The following is a 15,212-nucleotide window of genomic DNA, read 5'->3' on the forward strand; positions in this document are numbered from 1 at the left end:
GCGCCTACTGCTCCGGGGCTTGGAGCGTCAGGCCCGCCCCTCCCCGCCCCTCGCCCCGGGCCGGCCAATGGCGTCACGTCACCTTGCGCGGCCAGCCCCGCCCCAGGCACCGCCGGGAGGGTCCGCTCCAGGCGGTGTCTGAGAGGCCTCGGGGAAGGTTTGGGGCGTCTGCTTTGCGGAGTGTCCCCGGGCTACACAGAGGGCGCCTGGAGACTCGCGGAGGAAGCAGCCCCGACTCGGTCGGGAGGGTCCGGTATGCAAACCAAGGACAGGGAACTTGGGGGAAAGGACAACCTTGGGTCTCCAACAAAGGTCGCAGTGCGGGCCCCGCAATTACTAGTGTGCCTGTCACGAAAGAGGAGGTTATCAGTAGAACCTGAGCGATGTTAGTTTTTGCTCAAGGGCCACCTGTGTGCAGTCCGGCTGTTTGCTTGCTGTGGCCTCTCAGAGCTCCACTCCATTTAAGAAGCCAGACCCTGGACTTGCCTGATGGCGCAGTGGTTAAGAATCTGCCTGCCAATGCGGGGGACACGGGTCCAATCCCTGGTCGGGGAAGATCCCACATGCTGCGGAGCAGCTACTGAGCCCGTGTGCCACAATCCATGAACCCTAGAACCCGTGCGTGGCAACAAGAGAAGCCACTGCAATGAGACGCCCGCGCGCCACAAAGAAGAGTAGCCCCTGCTCGCCGCAACTAGAGAAAGGCCCCGCACAGCAAGGAAGACCCAATGCAGTCATGAACAAACAAACGAACAAACAAATAATAAATAAATAATAAAATAAAATCTCATTTGTAAAAAAAAAAAGAAATCAGATCCTCTGATGATTAAGAGGAGATAAGCTTCTCTTCCGGTTACTGCCTGCTGGAGGAGGATTTGCCTGTGCAGAGGCAGAGGGGACAGAAGGGCACAGGCCTTTTGGGGAACTCAGAGCAGTTCAGTGATTCTGGGGTGTGGGGTGACAGGGAAGGGGAAGGGGCTGATGGAAACAATTGCAATTTCTGTTTTGTATCACTATCCCAGTACTGACCTCGGGACTTCCCCTTCCCTCCCCCAACGTGAATCATTTTACTTTCGTTCAGTCTGTGGTTCCTAATCTTTTTACAGTCACATGGCCATTTTAGAATCAGATATGGACCTTTTAGAAAAAGGCAGGTGCCCACATAGGCAAAAATCAGCCTGGGATTTGAGTCTTTGAGCCCCTGGACCCCACTTGAGAGAGGCTGGGCTAATCGTTGTTGTTAGGGTTGCTGGATTTGGGGTAAAGAGATTGGTCTCTACCATCTACTTCCTGCATGACCTTGCCATGTTGCAATCGCTCTGGCCTCAGTTTCCCTACCTGTAAAAATGAAGGAGCTAAAGATGACCAGGCCAGGTAGGGATCTTTCAGCTCTGCCTTGACATGAATTCGTGAAGAGTGGCCCAACCTCTGCCAGCTCAGGGCATCCCAGTGGCTGGGGACTTCCACTCCTGCATAGCCCAAAGGTCTGATCCGCAAAGCTGAGGACAAAAATTGGGTGCTTCACAAAGTTGTTTGTTTTTTTTTTAACAGTAAGTAAAATTCAACATAGCCCTCAACCTCTGAGCATTCATTCATGCCCAGTAGGATAAGTAGACATAGCACCCAGGTAGGATACAATTTCCCTGGCGCCCTCCAGCACCCGAGAGTGTGGGTGAAGCTGATGTTCTCATCAGGGCCAGGACTAGCCTGGAGTGACGATTGGCTTTGAGGAAGCAACCTGATGTGTCCTGCACGCCCACTGTGTGTCAGGCACTCCACTAGGTGCTTTGCAGCAGGGATCCCACACAATCCCCTCAACATTCCTGGGGAGTTGGGTGTTACTACCCGCATTTCACATGGACCATGAGTGTCCATCGTCAAGTACCTTCAGAAGGAGAATCACCTTTTCCTTCAGTATTCAATGGAACTGTATTTGACCCGCAGCTCACTTATGGTGGGTGTTGTGTATACGGTTAGTTGCCAACCCAGTACCCATTCCCTTCTTTGGAAAAAAGAGAGAAAGGAAGGAAAGGAAAGGAAAAGAAAGGAAAGTTGATGCAGCCACTATGGAGAACAGTATGGAGGTTCCTCAAAAAACTAAAAATAGAGTTGCCACGTGATCCAGTAATTTGGAGAAAACTAGAATTCGAAAAGCTACATGAATCCAATGTTCATAGCAGCACTATTTACAATAGCCAAGACATGGAAACAACCTAAATGTCCATTGACAGATGAATGGATAAAGAAGATGTGGTAAATATATACAATGGAGTATTACTCAGCCATTAAAGAAGAATGAACTAATGCCATTTGTAGCTACATGGATGGACCTAGAGATTATCATACTAAGTGATGTAAGTCAGAAAGAGAAAGACAAATACCATATGATATCACTGACATGTGAAATCTAAAATATGACACAAATGAACTTATCTACGAAACAGAAACAGACTCACAGACATAGAGAACAGACTTGTGGCTACCAAGGGGAAGGGGGCATAGGGGAGGGATGAACTGGGAGTTTGGGATTAGCAGATGTAAACTATTATATATAGGATGGATAAACAACAGGGTCCTATTGTATAGCACAGGGAACTATATTCAATATCCTGTGATAAACCATAATGGAATAGAATATGAAAAAGAATATATATATATGTAACTGAATCACTTTGCTGTACACCAGAAACTAACACAACATTGTGAATCAACAATACTTAAAAAAAAAAGTTGAGAGGGAGACAGAGAGAGAGACAGAGAGGGAGAGAGCAAGGGTGAGCAACTTGTTTGGAGCAGCAATGTGCCACTCCCTGGTGAAGGATCATAACAACTTGTATTTTTCATACTGTACTTACAACCCAACAGTGTATCATGAAATTAAGTTAGTAGGTGATTTGACTAGTATTTAAAAAAAATAGAAAATATCAGTGTATAGCACACATAGTAAATGTAAGTTGTGTCTTGTGAAACTTTTGTTTGCACTATGTTTCATTTATGTGTATTAGGCTGCGATATAAAATGTGTTTCTCACTGTGGGCCACAGTCAAAAGAGGTTGAAAGCTAGTGTCTAAGTCAGTCTTGACAATCTTTTTCATGGCTTTCTCAGCTTCCTTTGAAGCTATAAGTGGTCACATGACCCAATTCTGGGCCAAGAGATAGGGAAAAGTGTGCTGTGGGAGAGTGAAGACAACTTTTGCTTTCCTGATAGAAGGATCAGATAGATATCCCCTTTCCCTACCTTTCTGTCTCAAATGTGGAAAATGTGTAATGTCTGGAGCATTGGCAGCCATTTTGAGGTTATGATACAACATGTCCACATACTAAAGCTAGGGGAGCACAAAGATAAAAGAAGTCTGGGTCTTTTTTAACATCATGGAGTTGCTGCATAATGCCTTCACTGCCTACTCTAGACTTCCTGCCATGGAGAAAAATAAACCACTATTGGTTTAAGCCAGAGGTTGGTTAAGTCTTTTCTGTAAAGGACCAGATAGTAAATATTTTAGGCTTTGTGGGTTAAGTGCTCTGTGCTGCAGCTCTGCTGTCAGTGGTTCGAAAGCATCCATAGATAACAAGCAAATCAAAGGGCATGGCTGAGGTTCCAATAAAACTATTAACAAAACAGGATAGGCCACATGTGTCACATGGGCTATAGTTTGCTAACTTTCACTTTTCCTAGATGATCTTGCCCCTTTTATTGCCTCTCTGACCTCATCTCCTCCCACTTCCCCTCCCTCTCTTTGTTCTGACCACACTCGTCTTCCCACATATCAGGCCCACTCCCACCTCAGGGCCTTTGCACATGCTATTCCCCCAGCCTGGAAAGCTTTACCCTCAAACATCTGCATGGACTCCCTCCTTCATCTCCTTCAGGTTTTACACAAATTGCTTTTTTCTGAGGTCTTCCCTGGCCCACTATCTAAAATGCCCATCCCTGGCCTCTGAATACTATTTTCTGGCACACTGTGTATTTCATTTCTTTTATCATGAGCTCCTTGATGGAAGGAGATTATATCTGTTTCCTTAGATATTGACTCTGCCTGGAATGTCAAGGTGTTTAATCAACATTTGGTGTAGGACTGATTTTTTTTTTTCCTTTCTGCAAGATTCAGGTAAGAAAACAGACTTGGGGAGGCTCATTACCCCATCCAAGGGGACATGGAATCTGGGTTTGCCCCGTGGTGGCCCTGGTGGTCATGTTTGTGCCACCAGCGAACGAGAGTAGAACAATATCTACCTCTATGGGAAGATCAGGCCTCAGGGAAGCTGGGGCCACAGAATTTTCTGCAAGACTACTTCCCCCAGGGCATCACCCCAATAAAGGGGGCCTTTGGGAGTCCATTAAGGGAATAGAGCATTTATCCTGTTATCTTGGGCAGTCTCATTTTTTATAGCATTCCTGCATCAGAAAGTCTTTAGAAAAGTTATTATTTTGTGAACAGGCCAGACTGACTTGTAAGATCCATAAAAAGCCAAATGGGGGCGCTCATGAGCCAACATTTTTAGCTAAGAAAGAGCCACAGAGAATAAACTTATATTTGATTTGTACGTGTGGAAATGGAAAGGAGCCTGGGTCTGATCAAACACATGTGACTTCTTGCATCAGGTAAGGCTGCCCCTGGGGCAGGGTGCTCTGCTCAGCTTTCGCCTGAAGCTGCTTGGCAGTAGGGCACCGTTCCAAGAAGACTGAGCAATTGCTTTCTTCCCTCTGGTGCTTTGAGAGGCACGTCGTGAAAATGACTCGGTATAATCACATGTTGTTGAGACGCAATTTAGATTTCTCTGTGTCTTGAAGGAAAAACAGGCTTATGTATTTTAACATAAATAATATTAATAATGAAGATTATTTTCAAGGCCATTCCCTTAAAACAGTAAAGGGGAGTTTGAATTAAAATTACTGGTTAATTGCCTAAGGTCTTTTATGGAAGACTTTGTATGATTTTTCCCCTTTACTCTCTCCAGTATAAGATTCTGAACAAGTGAGTTTTTAAAGCAATTTTTCAAAAAGTCTGCAGATTCTGAATGTATATTCTTTAGAAAACAATTGGATGATTGTACTTGATTGAGATCTGTAAGATCCAATTTAAACCAAGCAGCTTTTCTTTATCTTTAATGGGCTCTTTTATTAAACCCATCAGGAGGAAGAGGCCACTTACAGAATGCTTCTTGCACCATTTGTTTTGGTGGAATCCTTGAGTAGCAAGGTCATCCCATTGCATGATCTTAACATGCAGCAGGATTTGCCATCAGTTTTCAGATGATTTCTCAAATTATTTGCATACCATCTACCTTTCTTTCCTATGTGAAATGGTTTTCATTAACTCCATTTGTTAGCATAAATATAATAACTTCAGGTTAATATATGGAATTCTGCAACCCATGCCAGAGGTGGGCTGGGAATGAGAATTTATTCTCCAAATGGACATAAATTTCAGTGATATATGCCATATAAGTGCCTTCTCCTTAAACGGGCATGCATGTGTGCCTGTGTGCGTGCACACACACACACACACACACACACACACACCATATTGTTTGTTCTTTAAGTTATGCTTTGGAAAACCTTCTGTATCCCATTCTGCAGAACTAATAAGTGCTTAGACACTGGGTTTCCTAGGAGGAAGAGAGTTTGCTTTAAAAGGTGATACAGCTAAAGACTGCTGCTGAAACTTCCTTCTGAGGAAGAATAACAGCTTATCTCAAGTCCCTTCTCCACTTGGTCCAGAGAAGAGGATGTAAATTGGCCCCAGATCTGCTCGAAAAAAATATATGAGAACAAGGATGGCATGAACATCTACAGACAGAGAACATAAACAGGTCTGGTTTGTTGGTAAGTCAAAGATCTTTCTCTTCACCCCCTCCTCCCTATCTTCCTGACACTGGACATACATACTTTTTTTTTGGTTCATCCAACAGTACAAATCAGAAGGCTAGGGAAAGGACATCTCTCCACTTGTTTGGATTTTCCCTGCCTTCCTGTGCCTCCCCAGACCTGTGTCACCTCCCCACTCACCTGCATTTCATATGTTCTTCCACCTTCTATGTGGCTATGCCCCTGGAGGATGCTGCTAGAAAGTCGATTATTATGAATGGATATTGTAATGGCCATGAGTTAATAATGTCTTAAAAATAAGATGAAAATAACTGGCAATGCAAAATTCCTGAGCAAACTGCATTTTCATTGTAACTATGATTTTAATAGTAGAAAATGACTTTATGTTTTTTTTAATATTTTGATTCATTTAGCAAAGAGCAAGACCATTTACTGGACACCGTGGCTAGTCATGAAACAGTACAAGGGCAGGAGGACTTACAGGACAAGGCTTCTCAAAGGAGAATGTCTTCAGTAAGGCTTTCCCTCCACACAGAGTCTGTTGCTGCTTAGGAGCCAGAATTTCTATGAATAGCAAGATACTGACTGATACTCAAGGCTGAAAACTAAGAAGTGTTAAGACCTTCCCTCAAGCCAGGATATTAAGCAGCCAAAGGAAGTGGAGACCTTCTAGATGGAAAAGAAAGGAACCTTGAGAGAGCACAGAGCATTTGACAAAAAAGGGCCGTTTGTCCAGCTCCTGGGTTGTGAATTTCAAAATGATCTTCCTCAGGCACTTTGGGGAGACACACCAGCTAGAGAATGTGGCTGCTACTGTGTCCTGGAGGGAAGAGCGGGCTCCTCTACCTCTTCTTCTAAGCATGCAGCTTCCCGAGGAATGTAAAACATCCCCAGTGGGGAAGGGGCAAGCTGGCCAGACTTGACCCGTAAACCCTGGGTTTAAAAAGATGTTTCAGCTGAGTTGACCTTACCTCTGAACCTGCCATCAAAGCCACCTCTGTTTAGCCCCTGATGTGACAGAGGCTGTCCATTCCCAAGTTTCCTTCCCCAAATGTGTAACTATAAACTAAGGTCCTGGGTGTTTAAGAAAGGATGGCGCCATAGAATTACTAAAATTCTTAAATTTTGTGTCCATTGGGAATCATTTCTGGTTCTTCACTTTGAAAACTCTCTCATTGTAATAATTAAGATGTCAGCCTTACAGATGGGACAGAATTAGAATGACCAGTGTAATAGGGTTCTTAAGAGAATCAGACCAATAGGAAATATGTATTATGTTATATTATTATATTATATTACATTATATTATATTTATTACATACCCTATCGTGATAGGTAGAGATGAGAGATTTATTTATTTATTTAAAGGAATTGGCTCATGTGAATGTGGGGCCTCACAGGTCCAAAATCTTCTGGAAGGGCCAGCTGGCTGGAGATTCAGGTGAGAGTTGATGTAGCAGGCTTGAGTCTGAAAGCTGCAGACCAGCAGGCTGGAAACTCAGTCAGGGTTTCTATGTTGCAGTCTTGAAGCAGAATTGTTTCTTCCTCAGGAAACCTCAGTCTTTGCTCTTAAGGCTCCCTTAAGGCCTTAAGATTGGATGAGACCCACCCACGTTATGGAGGGAAATCTGTTTAACTCAAAGTCTCCTGATTTAAATGTTAATCCCATGTAAAAAAAAAAAAACCTTCACAGCAACGTCTAGGCTTGTGTTTGACCAGACAGTTGGGCACCATGGCTTAGCCAAGTGGATGCAGAAAATTAACCATCACATCCCGTGAGTTTGACCAACCGCTTGTATCCCCTCATGTCCTTCTCGGGACAGACTCTGTGGCAGGTTGTGGCCTGATGCTTGGCATTTGAGACACTTTAGGATGTGACAGTGCCTCCTTTCCTAGGGATTTCATGTTTTCATGTACCTATATATAATCTGTGACAATTTCTTTTTTTTGCGGTACGCGGGCCTCTCACTGTTGTGGCCTCTCCCGTTGCGGAGCACAGGCTCCAGACGCACAGGCTCAACGGCCGTGGCTCACGGGACCAGCCGCTCCGCGGCATGTGGGATCCTCCCGGACCGGGGCACGAACCTGTGTCCCCTGCATCGGCAGGCGGACTCTCAACCACTGCGCCACCAGGGAAGCCCAATCTGTGACAATTTTTGAGGAACTTTTGCTTCTCTATTGGCCTACTGAGTGTAAATTAGGAGTTGGCCAGATAGTAAATATTTTCTTATTTGTACTCCATGCTGTCTCTCTTGCTGCTACTCAAGCAGAAGCAGCCACAGACAACTCTGTAGAAGAAGGGCATGGCTGCGTTCCAGTAAAACTTTATCTATCAAAGCAGGCAGAGGGCCTCATTTGGTCCACGGGTAAAGAAAGATTTGGGGTTGATATAGGACATTTTCTTTATGCAAAACCTGGCAAAGGGTGTGGGTAAGTTACACTCTAACATGGGATGCTTTCATCTGTGAGGAATAAAAAACCCAAACAAAGGGGATTTTATTATCTCACACAGTAAAAAGCCCCCAAAATGGGTAGTTCCATGGTTGGCTAAGTCAGTATCTCAAAGACATTTTCAAGGACCCAAGTTCTTCCCGTCTCTGCACTCATCCTCAGCATAGTGGTTAAGTTCCCCCTCATATTTGCACATGGTTCCTGTATTTCTCAGCAGTCATGACCATATTCACCTGAAGGAGAGGAAGGGTTTCATCCAGTCTGGGTCATTTTAATAGCAAGGAAACCTTTTCCAGAAGGTACTGGGCCACCCCCCTCTCACTTCTCACTGTCCGGCAGTGGGGTAGGGGTGCGCTGCAGAGGATGGACCCTTGTGACTGACAGGGTGAAGCACATGGCTGGTCGAAGGGAAGAAGATAGATCAGCTGTGAAAATCCAGGCTCTACCAGCAAGCAAGGGATCAACGGTGCCCCTGGCAAGAAGTCCGGCAATGCCTGCCCTGACTGCAAAGCCCCCGAAGACAAGGCCAGCCCATTCCAGGGAGCAAAGTCACTGTCTTGTGATGAGTGAGCCAGGTCTGAAGGGGGAGGGGGAGGACAACAGACGGAGAGAAGGTCAGGAGAGTACTGGCCTCTGTTGAGCACCAAGGAAGTGGGGTGGATGCTCTGAGTAACTGGGAGAGGACCCTGGCTAGAGAAAAGTGGCCTGGCTGTGAGCACAGGGGGCTGCCCAAGCCAGAGAAATGGGAACTGAAAAGGTCCATGGAGAAATGAAGAGAGGCCGTGAGGTCCTGAGGCCAGAAAGACCTCCCACCAGCTGCTGGGGGGCGTTAGCCAGGGGGCTCTGGGCTCAGGGGAGCAAGGGGACTTTGGGAGGTTGTGCCGGCTGGTCTCTCTCTGCTGACCTTTTTTTATAAGCCCCAGGGACTGGAGCACAGCAAGCAGAAGCCGCAGGAGCCCCGGGCCTCTGGAGGGAAACCAGAGGGTAGCCTGGGTGTTGATGCTGTCTCCCTAAGTGTCAGAGATGTTTGCTTCGCCACTTCTCACCTGCATGGCGGGGGAGACCCTGCTGAGGCTGGGAGTTTTGTCCTGGGCGTGGAGGCGGGCCGCGTGGCGGGACCTGGCGCAGCTCCCAGGCTTGGCTCAGGCCCATCAGCCACCAGGGAAAACCCCAAAGGCGCCAGGCCTCTGGCAGGGTGAGCCGCATGGCACTGACCGTGCCGGGGGCAGGAGTCAAGCACTGCTCAGGTTCTCTCTGTGTTGGGGTTGGGAGAGTTTAATGCTCAGAATAGAAACTGCTCCTGGGCATGCAGACACAGGGTGAAAAATGGGGTAAACACAGTCACAGCCTCAGTGCGGAGCTGGTTTTCTGCCTCGTCCCACCTAAGCTAGCTCCCTAAACTTTCTTTCTCCCTCCCTGTTCCTTTCCTCCTCTCCATCCACCCCTGAGAAAAGTCAATCTCAGGTGACTTAGATGTCAAGCACCTTAGGGTCATTTGGTCAGCACCCTTCTCTTTCAAAACACAAGGGAGAGAGGCCCAGGGGAAGGGGCGTGGTCAAGGCTATGGGTTGATGAGGTCTGTGGCCAATCTAAGACTTTGTTCTCCTGATGGCATTAAGAATTGCATTTCCGGGGACTTCCCTGGTGGCGCAGTGATTAAGAATCCACTTGCCAATGCAGGGGACACGGGTTCGAGCCCTGGTCCGGGAAGATCCCACATGCCATGGAGCAGCTAAGCCCGTGCGTCACAACTATTGAGCCTGCGCTCTAGAGCCCATGAGCCACAACTACTGAGCCCACGTGCTGCAACTACTGAAGCCCACGCGCCTAGAGCCCGTGCTCCTCAACAAGAGAAGCCACCGCAATGAGAAGCCCGCACACTGCATCGAAGAGTACCTCCTGCTCGCCGCAAGTAGAGAAAGCCCACACAAAGCAATGAAGACCCAACACAGCCAAAAATAAAAATGAAAAAAAAATTAAAAAATAAAGAATTTCGGCGCTGGAGTCTGGAATGAATACTGGCTCTATGGCTTTTTAGCTGTGAGCCAGTGTGCAAGTTACTAAATTCTCCATGCTATGATTTCCCATTTGCGACATGTAATTGTAAAAGACCCTGCTTCATAGACTGTGAGGATTAGAGGAGAATGCACCTGCAAAGCACTGAATGCCCCCCACACACTCACGTCGCTTCTGTCCGTTGTTATTGTCTTTGTCGTTGATAGGGTTCTCTGCCTTACGCTTTCTGTACTGCACAAAAATCTTCTTTGTTATGTATGGAGAACATATCGGCTGGCTTCAGATTCTGATGGACTTTGCCATGCTCCCCTTGTCCCAGGATAGACAATTACATACCTGGTAATATTCTAGTCCTTCTTCTGAAGCTCAACACAAATCTACTTTCCTAGGTCTCCCTCTGAATTCATGTCTCGTGGCACATTGTCTGCAATTTCATTGTAACGCTTATATCTGCCTTAAGTCGGCCACACTTCCATCTATGGGGTCAGACAGTAAGCTCGACTCACCCCTTTAGCCCAGCACCTTGCATAGTGCCTGGCCCCCCAGGAAGAGTTTAATGAATATTTGTTGAGTTAAATGGACTCTTGTCCCTAGTAACCATTTTCTCTAAGTTTATAATGGTGCTGCTGATCGAAAAGAGATGTGTTCCACTTTGGAAAGAGGAACCTGCGATTGGGAGCTGCAAACATCTCACCGAGTTTCCTGGAAACTGGATACTGAAGCGATAGTGGGCTTCAGGCCCCCTCATCCCCACTGTGTACCGCATGCAGCCTCAGACAGAAGCAGCTGTTTAGGGGCAAATGAATCATCACCGGCATTGCCTATTTACTCGTCATCTTCCCTTCAAAGAGGAATTTGATTTGAGACTCACAAAGGCTTTCAATATCCATTAGGTGGTAAACATTTCATTGGATGGTCTCTTGCACCTGCCCCAGGATACGTCAGTGCACTCCCGCAGTTCTAATGCTCCCAGCTGCCCCAGATCTCTGTCTTAAGAGGTTGTACAAATTTCCCGGATGATCATGCTGTTAAAAAACAACAACAACAAAAACCACACAGCCTATCTTTAGACTCAATATTGGATTTTCCTTGGACCTGTTCTGAAGTCTGGGCACGCACTCCCTGTTAATGTGCCCAGCTGGGCATCCCTGAGGCTTGGAGCTGGCAGAACCCTTAGAGATGACCTCATTCTCTCACGTTACATATGAGGAATGACCCAAGGCCCCAAATCTAAGCAGAGCCCAGTGGGACCATTCTCCTGGCCTCCTGGAAGCTTCTTTTTATAAAGTGTCTTCACCCTTATCATAATGTGAAACTCACAACATAATGTTCCACTGAAATGAAACTTGGCTTCTCTGAATTCCACTTCTCTCCTGTGCAAAGGTCTTGACTTACCAGTTTTTCCTTCTTCTCCAGACGACGATAAAATAACCAGCCAGGCAGATCTCATGGGGGCAGCCCCTAGCCAGCCAATGGGGACAGGCCCTCTTTGTTTCCCAAGGGCAGTAGTTTTTCCTGCCATCGACAGGATGGCAGCTCTAATCTCCAGCTTATCCCAGGGTTTTGAGGGGAAGGTGCAGGCTGGATGACTGACCAGTTTGCAGAGAAAGCTTGAAATTTTGTGCAGGCAGGGGATGGTGCAAGAGGTTCTCCCATTTGGATGTATCAAATAGTATGTTTCCTTTGAGAGATCAGTGAGGTGTGGAATGGGGTAGAACACCAGGAAAAGAGGCTCAAGTGTGTTCCCGGGACATATATACCATTGGCAAGGTTTTGGCTCTAGGCTGAGCTGAAAGGGTAGGTGGGACTTCGAGACTTTCCTGCAGAAAGGAGCTGGCAAACGCTTCCAGAATGGCTGTAGGCACCCGCATTCCAAGAAGGGAGCACTCAAGGACCAGGAGGGCCAGGGAGCTGATGCTTACTGAGCCCCTGCCAGCAACCAGGTGCTTTACTTCACTGACAACATAATATTTGACTCTCAGTCAATTCTTGGAGGTAAGTACTTTTATTATTTCTTTTTTACAAATGGAGAAGTGGAGGCTCAGAAGGGTTACACGAGCTCTGGCCACATAGCTGGTGAAAAGCAGATCTAGGGCTCCAGCCTACATCTTGTGCACTTGATGGTCAAAGTTCTCATCAATGCATCCCATTTCTTCATGGTCATGGCACAAAAAATTAGGAGCAAGACTTCTGGACTGGCAGTGCAAGGAGCTGGGGGGACACTCTCCCTACAAACCAACTATTTAACTGGAGGAAATTAAAAGTATCAATTATTTCAAATCTCTGGAAATTGTCCTAAGGGCATGTAGCAAACAGAGAAAAATTCATTCAAGAAAATCTACTAAATCTTGGTGAGAACAGGGAGGGTATATGGCGCTTGAACCACTACCCCTTCCCGTATTCCCTCTCAGCTCTATCTCTTGGAAATTATTCCAGGCACTCCACTCTGGGCAGGGATGGCTAATAACATGGGGGCTCCCTCTCCCTCCAGCGTTCACTTTACATTACAGTTTTGCCCCAAGCATTTGACAAATCGAATAACCTTTCGTGATAGGATCACTCAACAATGTGGAAATAGAAAGAAACTTCCTCAACCTCATGAGGACATCTACAAAACACCTAGGTATCATCGTATTCAATGGTGAAAGAATGCTTTCCCCAAGAATCAGGAACAAGATAAGGATATCTGCTCTTGTTCTATTCACTGTTGTACTGGTGGTGGTAGCTAGGGAAATCAGGCAAGAAAGAGAAAAGGCTTCAAAGGACTCTATCAAGAAAGTGAAGAGGCAACCCATAGAATGGGAGAAAATATTTGCAAATAATGTAACTGGTAAAAGTCTAGTATCCAGAATATGTTAAAAACCCTTACAATTCAAAATAAAAGGGCAAATAAACCAATTTTTTTAAAAGGGCAAAGCATTTGAATGGACATTTCTCAAGATATATAAATGGTCAATAATTACATGAAAGGTTGCCCCAAACCGTTAGTCATTAGGGAAATGCATATCAAAACCATAATTAATGAATGAGTATAATAAAAAAGTCAGACAATAACAAACGTTGGTGAAGATGTGAAGAAATCAGAACCCTCATACACTGTTGATGGTAAATGGTGCAGCCCCTTCGGAAAACTGGCGGTTTCTTAAGAAGGTAAACACCGATTTACCACTTGACCAAGCAATTCAACCCCAAAGTAGATATCAAGGAAATGACTATATATGTCCACCCAGAAACTTGTACATGAAAATGTTCATAGCAGCATTATTCATGATAGGCACAAAATGGAAACAACCCAAACGTCCATCAACAGATGAATAGATAAACACAAGTAGTATAACCATATAATTGACTATTATACAACCATGAAAAGGAATAAAATAAAGATACATGTTACAACACGGGTGAACCTTGAGAACTTTATGCTAAGTGAATAAAGCAAGTCACAAAGACCACATATTACAATACAGGATTCGATTGACATGAAATGTCCAGAATAGGAAAATCTATAAAGACAGAAAGTAGATTAGTGGTTGCTTAGCATAGGAGTGGATTGGAGTGGGGAATAATTGCTAATGGGTAACAGGCTTTTCTTAGGGGCGATGAAAATGTTGTGATCTTAGATTGTGGTGAGGTCGATCATGAATATAATAAAGGACATTCAATTATACACTTTGGTGAATTTTATGGTACTTGAATTATATCTCAACCAAGTTATTTTAAAAACTAAAAAGATCCTTTCGGACTGGTGGGAGAGAGATTGGAACACTGGGTGACCCGCCAGGGCGTGGCTCCCCGTGACTGGCGGTCCACTATGGCTCTCTAAGCTGGAGGGTGGTACCTACACCCTTTCCAGGCTCGAGCCCTGGGATCTGGATTTGAGACCCGCATTGGCCTTGCCCTGGAGATAAGCCTTGGTGATGTTTTCTGTTTCCTTACTTTGGGGTTTCCTCACTGAGAGGTCCCCACAGCAATAGGAACATGCGCTCACACCGACTTGGGTGATTTGTAATCTGAAAAGCACTTTCCCCATCTTTCTTGGAGGACTCATTGCACCCATCCTGAGAGAAGTGTTGTTATTCCCACTTACTAGGGGAGCCTGAAACCAGAGAAGTGAAGGGGCTTGGCCCAGGTCAATCAACGTGTTAAGGGCAGATTTAACGATCCCCAGCCCAGGGCTCTACTTCCAATAGCTCTGTTCTACGACTACGCAACATCTGCTCTGCCTTCTGCTGACAAAGGAAGGCGGGCTACAACAAGGTCAGCCCTTCTAGTCTGTGTTTCTCAGCAAGGATGGGTGTCATTACACGTTTGCAGGGACAGCAGTAGCTAAGGATGTGGTTGTAGCGTCTTGGGCTGAGAATCAAATGGAGACACGTGGTAGTCGCCTGCTTTTGAGGAAGGTGCCACTTTCTTGCCTGGTCCACTGACAGAGATGAGGGCTCTGGTCTCTTGAATGATCTCACCCAGACCCTTTTTTCGGGGGAGGGGGTGGGGTCAGCAATAAGAGTGTGGAAGAGCTTTACTTTGTTAACCTAGGTAAGCTCATAATCACCTCAGCCTCTAATGCAGCATACCCAGCAGACTCCCTTAACTGATGGCAGCCACCAGGAAGCCTAGATGTCTCAGAATCACACGCATATCACCCAGAACTCCCAATGCCCGCCTCACCTCTAAGACACATCCCAAACGCTGCTATAGCAGAGGTGTTTATTAAATGGGGTCTGAAAGCTCAGACATTATGCTTCTCAGTTTGCTTCCTGCAGCCTACTCACCTATCCAGCTCTGCTGACTCGGGCTGAGAATGGGGCAGGACCGTTGGGTTCCCCAGAGGCCTGTGCCATGAGGATGTCTGTGCCCATCGTATCCTCCTCTCCACGTGACAGGTGGGGACCCTGGCTCCTCCCCACGTGGGACT

The sequence above is a fragment of the Grampus griseus genome (assembly GCF_964374135.1).
Source record: "Grampus griseus genome assembly, chromosome: 16".
NCBI lineage: Eukaryota > Metazoa > Chordata > Mammalia > Artiodactyla > Delphinidae > Grampus > Grampus griseus.